At 39.7% G+C, this 13054-nt stretch overlaps 1 long non-coding RNA gene across 2 annotated transcripts in view; it reads left to right on the top strand.

The window, feature by feature from the left end:
- LOC129058273 (uncharacterized) overlaps window positions 1–8748 on the top strand; it is a 48138-nt gene extending 39390 nt beyond the window's left edge. The window contains exon 5 of one of the 2 annotated variants that reach the window (XR_010139211.1): window positions 7589–8748. This is a non-coding gene — a long non-coding RNA (uncharacterized LOC129058273). The remainder of the gene's footprint in view (window positions 1–7588) is intronic. The other variant, XR_008523341.2, reaches the window with a different exon arrangement.
- Window positions 8749–13054: the final 4306 nt, after the last annotated feature.

Genomic DNA, 13054 nt, shown 5'->3' with positions numbered 1-13054 from the left:
TCAAAGGCAGAGGAATGCAGACCGAGGACAAGGATTCCCCAGAGCAGAATATGTAACCCTGGGAAAGCCCCTGAAACTCCACGGAGAACTCACGCCACCCAGGGGTAGGAAAATGCAAACTGTAGGGCTGTTGATGAGGACCCAGAGCAAGAATCTTCCTTCCCAGTGTTTCTGGGTTGGGCTCTCTAAGGCTTCTCCAGAGTCAGCCAAAACTCTTGGAGTTTTTTAAGTTCTCCATCATAGAGTATGTCTCATCTCAGGCACATCGGAAGCCTTTTTCTCTGGCAGGAGCTAACTGCTCCCCTGCCAACCAGAACCATTAAGCTAAGACCTGAGTCCACTCTAAGTACCACATAACCCATGTACTGAGAGAGAGGCTCTAAGCTTGACATCAGAGTGCCGGGTGTGATGCCAAGTTGGATCCTGGACTGGGGAAAATAAATGTTGCTGTAAAGGATGATATTGAGGGAGTTAGCAAAATCTCAATATGGGCTATATGTGAAATAAAAAAGCTGGAGAAATGTTAAATTTCTCAAATTTTATCCTTGAATTGTGGTTAAGAGAATATCCTTTTTCCTCGGAGATACACACAAAGTATTAGAGACTTGAGATCTTGGTCTCTACCATTTACTCTCAAATGTTCAGCAAAAATAAAAATAGGAATAAGTATGAATAATAATGATAAATACGAAAAAATTAATAAGTATGCATAGTAAAAATATATCAATATGAAACATAAAAATAAGAATAATAACATTCATATTTTATATGGCTCAACCTTATATTACTGAAAGACAGACAGAAAGAGCATGCATGCATGCGTGCACACATGCACGCACCCCCCGCCACACACACACACACACACAGCAAAATGTAAGCAATAGGTGGCTTCATGTGAAAGATATGTTGGAGTCCAGTGAAATATTCTTGCAACTTTTCAGTAGGTCTAAGCTTTTTTTTCTAAATACAGCAAAAGAGTTAATGTATTTTGAAAGGCCGTAGGTAGAATGTACATGCTGTTTTGATGTAGTAGGCATACTGAAATATGCAGTACAAATAGGATAAAGTGGTAGCAATACTTTTCAAGCTCTGCATTGGTGTTGCCTCCCCTTCTCCACAAAGCATATCTCCAAACAGATGCTTGGATCCTGCCCAGATAATTTCAAAATCACTCACAAACTTCCTAAAACCTGCAAGTCTCAGTAGTATTGCTAATGGGCTCATCTGCTAGAAGCTACATTTCTAGGTTCTTGACATTTAACTTATGACTTTGCCTCTTTCTCGGTTTGCTTTGAAAGACTCTAAATGGTTTTCCAAATTTGGCAGAGTCCAATTGGCCTTTCAAGGCAGATTCTAACATAAAGCTCCATGGGCTTGCTCTTTGCATCTGCAAGTTCTATTATGTTTGCCCAAACTTCATTCCTAAGGGTTGCTCCACCTACTACTACCATTAATATTAAATGGATTGGCAAAGGACCTCGGAGTAAGTGCTCTAGAAATTGGCACATCAGGTAGATCTTCCCTTAGGTCCTCCTCAAGAGTGCATCCTCCTGAGCCTGCTGAACCCATGACACCCAGAAGGGGTTCACTTCTGAAAGACATATTGGAGTCCAGTGAAATATTCTTGCAACTTTTCAGTAGTTCTGAGTCTTTTTTCTAAATACAGCAAAAGAGTTAATTTTTGAAAGGCCCTAAGGTGGAGTGTGCATGCTGTTTTGATGTAGTAGGTAAACTGAAATATGCAGTACAAATAAGATAAAGTGGTAGCAATAATTTTAGAGCTCTAAGACCCATCAGCCCACTTGAAACGGAAGCCACAGTTCCCAGGAGCTGTGGCCACCTCTCTGCATGGAACAGCCCAAGGTGGGTGAGGTCACCAGAACCCAAAAAGAAAGAGTCATTTAGAGCAAGCTGCTTTGAGAGAAGTCGTGACCTTCTGGAAGGGTCAAAGCCAGCCAGGGGCACCCTCACTGAGAGATGGCCAGGGAATAAAAACCCCGACCTCACACACCTCCCACTCTCTCATCTCCAGCAAAGTCTCTTCTGCCCAACCCAACTAGAAGCCAGAGGGTCTAGAACTCATGGGGGCAATGATACACTAGCCAGCCCCCAATAGCAGAGTATGTGGGCAAGGCTGGAGTGTGAGTCCGGAAGAGCAACTGGAACATATTGGGCATATCCATTTCCTTATCTGTAAAACAGAAATAATAAAGATAATACCTACCTCACAGGGTTGTTAGGATTAAATGAGACAAACTTAAGTGGGCTGGCCTAATTCAGTGACTGTTGTTTTTATTATATTCCAGGAAGGAAGCCTTTAGGGGAGGGCTCTGCCAGGAGAGATCTCGGTGCCTTTGCTTGGCTTCTCCAGTAAGGAGAGAGTGAAGAGCTCACTCATGTTGCCAGTTGGAAGACTCCTAGTTCTTCATTTCAAAACTTTCTACAAAGCTACAGTAATCAAGACAGTGTAGTATTGGCAGAAGGACAGACACAGCTCAGTGAAGTAGAATTAAGAGTTGAGAAATAAACCCTTACATTTTGGTCAATTGATTTTAGACAAAGATGTCAAGATAATTCAAAGGGGAAAAGAAGAGTCTTTCAACAAATGGTGCTGGGATAACTTGACGTCCACATGTAAATTATGAATTTGGGCTCTCATGTCATAGACAAAAGTTAATCCCAAATGAATCTAAGAGCTAAAATTATAAACTCTAAGCAGAAAACATGAGTGTAAATCTTCATGACCTTGGATTAGGCAAAGATTTATTAGATATAACACCAAAACACAAATTAACTCGAGAAAAAATAGACTAATTTGACTCTGTCAAAATTAAAAGCTTTTGTGCTTCAAAGAACACCATCAAGAACCTGAGAAGACAACTCCAGAATGAGAGTATATTTTGGCAAATTATATATCAAATAAGAGACTTGTATCCAGAGTTTACAAAGAATTATTATAACTCAACAATCAAACGACAAATAACCCATTTTAAAAGTGGGCAAAAGATTTGAACAGACGTTTCTCCAAAGAAGATATACACATAGCCAGTTTTAAAAGCACATGAAAATATGCTCAACATCTTTCAGTTATCAAGGAAATGCAAATCAAAACCACAATGAGATACCACTTCATGTCTTATAGGATGGCTATAACAAAAAAGATGGATAATGTCAAGTGTTGGCAATGATGTAGAGAAATTGGAACCCTTGTACACTGCTGGAGGGAATGTAAAATGGTGCAACCTCTGTGGAAAACAGTTTGACAATTCCTCGCAAAGTTTAATAAAGAGTTGACCCATCAATTCCACTCATGGATATATGCCCAAGAGAACTGAAAATATATGTTCACACAAAGACTTGTACACAAATGTTCATGGCATCATTATTCATAATAGCCAAAAAAGTATAAACAACCCAAATGTCCATCAACTGACAAGATAATAAACAAAATGTGGTCTGTTCATACAGTGGAATATTATTTGGCCATAAAAAGGAACAAAGTATTAACACATGGTACAACATGGATGAACCCTGAAAACACTATGCTAAGTGAAAGAGGTCAGATACAAAAGGCCACATATTGTATTATTTCCTTTATATGAAATGTCAAGAAAAGAGAAATTTATAGAAATGGAAAGTAGACTAATGGTTGCCACAGAATGGAGGAGGAGCAAATGGGGAGTGACTACTAATGGGTACAGAGTTTCTTTTTGGGGGTGATGAAAATGTTCTACAATTCACCAACATTTTGGTGAATTTTATGATATGTAAATTATATCTCAATGAAAATATATTTCAGAAACTCAATGGACAAGTTGATCTAGGGGAAGAAATAATTAATAGATTGAAAGATAAAGCTGACATAATCACCCAGAAATTGCACAGAGAGATAAAGAGATGAAAAATATGAAAGAAAATTAAGAGATATGAACAAAAGAGTGAGAAGAACCAATATATTTTCCAGAAGGAGAATGCAAGAGAGACTAGGGAAGAATTATATTCAAAGAGATAAGAAATTAGAGGGCCAGGCGCGGTGGCTCACCCGTGTAATCCCAGCACTTTGGGAGGCCGAGGAGGGTGGATCACAAGGTCAGGAGATCGAGACCATCCTGGCTAACACGGTGAAACCCCGTCTCTACTAAAAATACAAAAAAATTAGGGCACGGCGGCATGCGCCTGTAGTCCCAGCTGCTTGGGAGGCTGAGGCAGGAGAATGGCGTGAACCTGGGAGGCGGAGCTTGCAGTGAGCCGAGATCACACCACTGCACTCCAGCCTGGGTGACAGAGCGAGACTCCATCTCAAAAAAAAAGAAAAAGAAATTAGAGAACATGAGTTCTTAGATTGAAGGAGAACTTTAAATTGCAAATAGATTGAATAAAAACAAATGCACATCTTGTTACAATGTGATGAAACAGAGTACATTAAATACAAATAGAGTATCTTAAAAGCTACCGGAGATAAAAGGAAGATTATATCAATGTGATGGCTATTCTTTTGGAAGTAGGCTTCTTAGGAGCAACTACAGATGCCCAAAGACACAGAAATACTTTCCAAATGCTGACGGAAAATAACTCTCCGACTACAATTCTATCCCAGCTAAACTATTACTCAAGTGCCAGCAAAACCACAGATGCATGCTGACAGGACAATGAAAGCATATACTTTCAGCAGGAAAAAAAAAATGAATCTGAAGTAGTAGAATAAAAGAACAATTGAGGAGCAAAGAAATTGACTAAATGTTGGTAAATGTAGATAAGTGTTTCTAAACTTGACCTGTTTGTGATCCCTTTGGGGTAATGGGCTGCTCCACTCAACTCACACTTGCAATAAAAATTTGGGTGTCATTTTCATCGTTTTTATTTGTGGCCCATATCTGTTATGAGACCTAAATTTTTGCAAAGGACATTAGTTTCGTTCTTCCTCATTTCTGGGCAGAGCGTCTCCTCAGCAGACTCTACATCCCATAGAGATGGAAATTGTGACACCTTACTCATCTCTGCATCCTCTATCCCAGGACCTGGAACTTGGTACCTGCTCCATACATTTTTGTTGAATGAACAAATGAACTCAATCAATATGTAAAACCCTGAGTTTATTTGTTTGTTTTTTAAATCAACTGTTGTCTTCTTCACGTTTCTTGTTCTGCCATTGAATGCACACTCTCCTCACTTTAGATGGGCTCTGACATCTCACACCAGGCTGCCCTTCTGGGGGAATGCCTTTCTCACTTTGCCCAAGCACTGACTCCCCAAGCCTGGCTGCCCCTCTCTGTGGGCATCATCCCAACCCAGGTCTCCCCACCTGCCTGGGGTTTGATGCTTCTCTTTGAACTGTCATGACCTCCCCTGGAATGAATGTTTACTTTGCTCTGCCTCAGCTAATGGTTTAGGACTGAACTGTTTAGGAAGGGAAGGAAAAAATAGGAAAAGAAGGGAATAAATGGGGAAAGTAAAAGAAGAGGACAGGCTGGGTTTTCTTTTTCTAGTCAATCTTGTTTCCTTCACGAAACCTTTTTCTTTTTTGCTTGAATCACAATGTATTGTATTCATGCAGTTCCCTCTATTTGGAATCGCCCCTGGCTTTGCTTTTTGAAATTCTACTCAATCTTCAACACAGAGGACAAGTGTCTCTCTGTGCAGCCTTCTCTGATCTCTCTCTCTCTCTCTATCTCTCTCTCTCTCACACACACACACACACTCACACTCACATATACATTCATGCACATACATGCACTCATATACACATGCACCCAAACAGAAAACCATTCACTAGTTCTCCTGGGTTCCTACATCACTATGGACAAGTTTCTCTTACAACACTTAAGAAATTGCATTATGGGGCTGGGCACCGTGGCTCACCCCTGTAATCCCAGCACTTTGGGAGGCCGAGGCGGGTGGATCACGAGGTCAGGAGATCAAGACCATCCTGGCTATCACGGTGAAACCCCGTCTTTACTAAAAAATACAAAAAATTAGCCAGGCATGGTGGTGGGCGCCTGTAGTCCCAGCTACTCGGGGGGCTGAGGCAGGAGAATGGCGTGAACCCGGGAGGCAGAGCTTGCAGTGAGCCGAGATAGCGCCACTGCACTCCAGCCTGAGCAACAGCGCGAGACTCTGCCTCAAAAAAAAAAAAAAAAAAAGTTGCATTATGGTTGATTATTTATAGTCTGCTGGCCCTCATTAGACTGTGAGTTTTTAAAGACTGGAGTCTTCCTTTGCTGACACCTAGCACAAAGCATATAGTGAACACTCAAAAAATGTGTGCCAAATAAACTACCCAGTTGATTTGGCATTTATGGTCAATCTTAGTGTTGGAGAGTTGATGGGGTTTTCTGTACTCCTTGGGGGTAGTATTCTGTGTCTTACAATTTAAACTTATCTGAGTGGTTTATTTCTGGACTTGTTCTATAGGACAGTGGGGGGCTGATTTAGCCCCATCTCATGGCAACTACTGACACCACCAGAAACTCACCCACAGCATTCTCAATGTGAACTCCAGCACTCAGCAGCAAGCTAATTACTGTGCTCATCAGTTAAAAAAAAAAAAAAAAACACTGCATTTTCGGCCTCTGTTAGCTTATAAATAAATTAACATGACAAGATTTTCAATTCAGAAAACAATGCCAAAATATAAAGAAAAACGTTTTTAAAAAAACAACTCAAGTGTAATTAAAGAGGAAGAATCCAATACATCCTACGGGAATCTTTCTAACCCTGAATTCCCATGGTAGGAAAGACCCCCCAGTATTCAACACTGGAGCTAATTTAAACCTCTATCCTGTAATTTTAAATTCAGAAACTTGGGTTGCCCTGGCATTCATCGTTTACCAGGCACAGTAACTTGGTGTCTACCAACATGTGTATTTAGTTTCACAGTTAAATGTACACACCAGAAGCAACCCCCCACCCCTTGCATTCCCATTTCTCTCTCCTTTCTTTTCCTTTCCCTCTCCCTTTCTCAGACTGCGCTGAGCTGGGTGGATCTGGCTCTGTCCCAAGTTCCACTGAACATCTGGAACAATTTTTCTATTGTTCTTGATCTGAGTCTGAAAAACCACAAATAACTTTGCTAAGCACCATTTCTCCTTCATTTTTAATACCTAGATTTTAGGCTGGGCATAGTGGCTCATGTCTGTAATCCCAGCACTTTGGGAAGCCGAGGCTGGTGGATCACTTGAGGTCAGGAGCTTGAGACCAACCTGGCCAACATGGTGAAACCCCATCTCTACTAAAAATACAAAAATTACCCAGGCATGGTAGCACATGCCTGTAATCCCAGCTACTCAGGAGGCTGCGGCCCAAGAATGGCTTCAACCCGGAAGGGGGAGGCTGCAGTGAGCCGAGATTGTGCCACTGCACTCCAGCCTGGGTGACAGAGCAGGACTCCGTCTCAAAAAAAAAACAAAAAAAACCACCTACTCAGAGTTCAGATGTATTTATTTCTCATGCTTCTGACTCGTCTATACCTTGCTCATCAAAGTTGGTTTTCTTTTTCTTCTTCAATTTTTTAATGAGCCATTTGCTACCTGAAATTACTAGGCAATCTTTGCAGTCATTGTCAGCATCTTCCAATCTTTTTTTCTTCCAGGAAGGCAGATCATGGACAGAATAAAGGACTAGGCATCAGGAACCAACAGCACCCCCACCTCCCCAAAATGCGCACCCAAGAGAAGTTGATTGTCAGTTCAAAATTCAGAAGCCACCTGGTCACTAAACCTTCGGCTTAGCAGAGTGGCCCTCCTGGACATGAAGCAGAGGACTATTAATATTTTGTAGCAATGTATGCAGAGAAACTAGCGTGATTAAAGAAAAGGATTTTTGTAAATGAAATGAGAGCATACATCACAAACATTCTCACGGAATCACTTTTTTAAAAAATGTTTTTTGTTGTGCGAAATATTCATAAAACAAAACTCCCATTTGAAACATTTTCAAGTGTACAACTCAGTGGCATTAAAAGCATTCACATTGCTGTGCAGCCATCACCACTATCCATCTCTCCAGAACTTTTTCATCATTCCAAATTGGAACTCTATACCCATTAAAAAATAACTCCCTATTACCTCCTCCTGACCCACGGTAACCACCATTCTACTTTCTCTCTCTGTGAATTTGAGTATTCTAAGTACTTCATATGAGTGGAATCATACCATATTTGTCTTTTTGTGTTTGGCTTATTTCACTTAGCAAAATACTTTCAAGATTCATCCATGTTTTAGATCAGAACTTTATTCCTTTTTAAGGTTGAGTAATATTCCATTATATATAGGTATCACTTTACTATTATTATTATACTTTAAGTTCTGGGATACATGTGTACAACGTGCAGGTTTGTTACATAGGTATACACATGCCATGGTGGTTTGCTGCACCCATCAACCAGTCATCTACATTAGATATTTCTCCTAATGCTGTCGCTCTCCTAGCCCCCCACCCTGCAACAGGCCCCAGTGTATGACGTTCCCCTCCCTGTGTCCATGTGTTCTCACTGTTCAGCTCCCACTTATGAGTGAGAACATGCGGTGTTTGGTTTTCTGTTCCTGTGTTAGTTTGCTGAGAATGATTGTTTCCAGGTTCATCTATGTCCCTGCAAAGGACATGAACTCATCCTTTTTATAGCTACATAGTATTCCATGGTGTATATGTGCCACATTTTCTTTATCCAGTCTACCATTGATGGACATTTGGGTTGGTTCCAAGTCTTTGCTATTGCGAATAGTGCTGCAATAAATATACATGTGCATGTGTCTTTACAGTAGAATGATTTATAATCCTTTGGGTATATACCCAGTAATGGGATTGCTGGGTCAAATGGTATTTCTAGTTCTAGATCCTTGAGGAATCACCACACTGTCTTCCACAATTGTTGAACTAATTTACACCCCCACCAACAGTGTAAAAGCATTCCTATTTCTCCATATCCCCTCCAGCATCTGTTGTTTCCTGACTTTTTAATAATCGCCATTCTAACTGGTGTGAGATGGTATCTCATTGTGGTTTTGATTTGCATTTCTCTAATGACCAGTGATTATGAGCTTTTTTTCATATGTTTGTTGGCTGCATAAATGTCTTCTTTTGAGAAGCGTCTGTTCATATCCTTCACCCACTTTTTGATGGGGTTGTTTGTTTTCTTCTTGTAAATTTGTTTAAGTTCTTTGTAGATTCTGGATATTAGTCCTTGGTCTGATGGATAGATTGCAAAAAATTTACTCCCATTCTGTAGGTTGCCTGTTCACTCTGATGATAGTTTCTTTTGCTGTGCAGAAGATCTTTAGTTTAATTAGATCCCATATGTCAATTTTGGCTTTTGTTGCAATTGCTTTTGGTGTTTTAGTCATGAAGTCTTTGCCCAAGCCTATGTCCTGAATAGTACCGCCTAAGTTTTCTTCTAGGGTTTTTATGGTTTTAGGTCTTACATTTAAGTCTTTAATCCATCTTGAGTTAATTTTTGTATAAGGTGTAAGGAAAGGGTCCAGTTTCAGTTTTCTGCATGTGGCTAGCCAGTTTTCCCAATACCATTTATGAAATAGGGAATCCTTTCCCCATTTCTTGTTTTTATCAGGTTTGTCAAAGATCAGATGGTTGTAGATGTGTGGCGTTATTTCTGAGGCCTCTGTTCTGTTCCATTGGTCTATATATCTGTTTTGGTACCAGTACCATGCTATTTTGGTTACTGTAGCCTTGTCGTATAGTTTGAAGTCAGGTAGCATGATGCCTCCAGCTTTGTTCTTTTTGCTTAGGATTGTCTTGGCTATATAGGCTCTTTCTTGGTTCCATATGAAATTTATAGTTTTTTCTAATTCTGTGAAGAAAGTCAGTGGTAGCTTGATGGGGATGGCATTGAATCTATAAATTACTTTGAGCAGTATGGCCATTTTCACAATATTGATTCTTCCTATCCATGAGCATGGATTGTTTTTCCATTTGTTTGTGTCCTCTCTTATTTCCTTGGGCAGTGGTTTGTAGTGCTCCTTGAGGAGGTCCTTCACATCCCTTGTAAGTTGTATTCCTAGGTATTTTATTCTCTTTGTAGCAATTGTGAATGGGAGTTCACTCATGATTTGGCTCTCTGTATGTCTATTACTGGTGTATAGGAAGGCTTGTGAATTTTGCACATTGATTTTGTAACCTGAGACTTTGCTGAAGTTGCTTATCAGCTTGTGGAGATTTGGGGCTGAGACGATGGGATTTTCTAAATATACAATCATGTCATCTGCAAACAAAGACAATTTGATTTCCTCTCTTCCTATTTGAATATGCTTTATTTCTTTCTCTTGCCTGATTGCCCTGGCTAGAACTTCCAATACCATGTTGAATAGGAGTGGTGAGAGAGGGCATCCTTGTCTTTTGCCAGTTTTCAAAGGGAATGCTTCCAGCTTTTGGCCATTCAGTACGATATTGGCTTTGGGTTTGTCATAAATAGCTCTTATTATTTTGAGATATGTTCCATCAATACCTAGTTTATTGAGAGTTTTTAGCATGAAGCGGTGTTGAATTTTGTCGAAGGCCTTTTCTGCATCTATTGAGATAATCATGTGGTTTTTGTCATTGGTTCTGTTTATGTGATGGATTAAATTTATTGATTTGCATATGTTGAAACAGCCCTGCATCCCAGGGATGAAGCCGACTTAATCGTGGTGGATAAGCTTTTTGATGTACTGCTGGATTTGGTTTGCCAGTATTTTATTGAGGATTTTTGCATCAATGTTCATCAGGGATATTGGCCTGAAATTTTATTTTTTTTCTGTGTCTCTGCCAGGTTTTGGTATCAGGATGATGCTGGCCTCATAAAATGAGTTAGGGAGGAGTCCCTCTTTTTCTATTGTTTTGAATAGTTTCAGAAGGAAAGGTACCAGCTCCTCTTTGTACCTCTGGTAGAATTCGGCTGTGAATTAGTCTGGTCCTGGGCTTTTTTTGGTTGTTAGGGTATAAATTACTGCCTCAATTTCAGAACTTGTTACTGTTCTATTCAGGGTTTCTTCTTCTTCCTGGTTTAGTCTTGGTGGGCGGGACAGGTGGGTGTATATATTCAGGAATTTATCCATTTATTCTAGATTTTCTAGTTTATTTGCATAAAGGTGTTTATAGTATTATTTGATGGTAGTTTGTACTTTTTTGGGATCAGTGGTGATATCCCTTTTATCATTTTTTATTGTGTCTATTTGATTCTTCTCTCTTTTCTTCTTTATTAGTCTGGCTAGCAGTCTACCTATTTTGTTAATCTTTTCAGAAAACCAGCTCCTGGATTCCTTGATTTTTTGAAGGGCTTTTCATGTCTCTATCTCCTTCAGTTCTGCTCTGATCTTAGTTATTTCTTGTCTTCTGCTAGCTTTTGAATTTGCTTCCTCTTTCTTCTCTAGCTCTTTTAATTGTGATGTTAGGGTGTCAATTTCAGATCTTTCCCACTTTCTCCTGTGGGCATTTAGTACTATAAATTTCCCTCTAAACACTGCTTTAGCTGTGTCCCAGAGATTCTGGTATGTTGTGTCTTTATTCTCATTGGTTTCAAAGAACTTATTTATTTCTGCCTTAATTTCATTATTTACCCAGTAGTCATTCAGGAGCAGGTTGTTCAGTTTCCATGTAGTTGTGCGGTTTTGAGTGAGTTTCTTAATCCTGAGTTCTAATTTGATTGCACTGTGGTCTGACAGACTGTTTTTTGTTATTTCCATTCTTTTCCATTTGCTGAGGAGTGTTTTACTCCCAATTACATGGGCAATTTTAGAATAAGTGCGATGTGGTGCTGAGAAGAATGTATATTCCTTTGATCTGTGGTGGAGAGTTCTGTAGATGTCTATTAGGTCTGCTTGGTCCACAGCTGCATTCAAGTCCTGGATATCCTTGTTAATTTTCTGTCTTGTTCATCTAACATTGATAGTGGGGTGTTAAAGTCTCCCACTATTATTGTGTGGGAGTCTAAGTCTCTTTGTAGGTCTCTAAGAACTTGCTTTATGAATCTGGGTGCTCCCATATTGGGTGCATATATATTTAGGATGGTTAGTTCTTCTTGTTGCATTGATCCCTTTAACATTATGTAATGCCCTTCTTTGTCTTTTTTTATTTTTGTTGATTTAAAGTCTGTTTTATCAGAAACTAAGATTGCAATCCCTGCTTTTTTATTTTTTCTTTCTATTTGCTTGGTAAATATTCCTCCATCCCTTTATTTTGAGTCTATGTGTGTCTTTGCACATGAGATGGGTATCCTGAATACAGCACACCGATGGGTCTTGACGCTTTATCCAATTTGCCAGTCTGTGTCTTTTAATTGGGGCATTTAGCTCGTTTACATTTAAGGTTAATATTATTATGTGTGAATTTGATCCTGTCATTATGATGCTAGCTGGTTATTTTGCCCGTTAGTTGATGCAGTTTCTTCATAATGTCGATGGTCTTTACAATTTGGTATGTTTTTGCAGTGGCTGGTACTGGTTGTTCCTTTCCATGTTTAGTGCTTCCTTCAGGAGCTCCTGTAAGGCAGGCCTGGTTGTGACAAAATCTCTCAGCATTTGCTTGTCTATAAAGGATTTTATTTCTCCTTTTCTTATGAAGCTTAGTTTGGCTGGATATGAAATTCTGGGTTGAAAATTCTTTTCTTTAAGAATGTTGAATATTGGCCCCCACTCTCTTCTGGCTTATAGGGTTTCTGCAGACAGATCCACTGTTAGTCTGATGGGCTTCCCTTTGTGGGTAACTCAACCTTTTTCTCTGGCTGCCCTTAACATTTTTCCTTCATTTCAACCTTGGTGAATCTGACAATTATGTTTCTTGGGGCTGCTCTTCTTGAGGAGTATCTTTGTGGTGTTCTCTGTATTTCCTGAATTTGAATGTTGGCCTGTCTTGCTAGGTTGGGGAATTTCTCCTGGATAATACCCTGAAGAGTGTTTTCCAACTTGGTTCCATTCTCCCTGTCATTTTCACGTACACCAGTCAAACACAGGTTGGTCTTTTCAGATAGTCCTATATTTCTTGGAGGCTTTGTTCATTTCTTTTCATTCTTTTTTCTCTAATCTTGTCTTCATGCTTTATTTCATTAAGTTGATCTTCAATCTCTGGT

The sequence above is a fragment of the Pongo abelii genome, chromosome 2 (assembly GCF_028885655.2).
Source record: "Pongo abelii isolate AG06213 chromosome 2, NHGRI_mPonAbe1-v2.0_pri, whole genome shotgun sequence".
NCBI classification, from domain to species: Eukaryota; Metazoa; Chordata; class Mammalia; order Primates; family Hominidae; genus Pongo; species Pongo abelii.
This window is presented reverse-complemented; position numbering and strand designations above follow the sequence as displayed.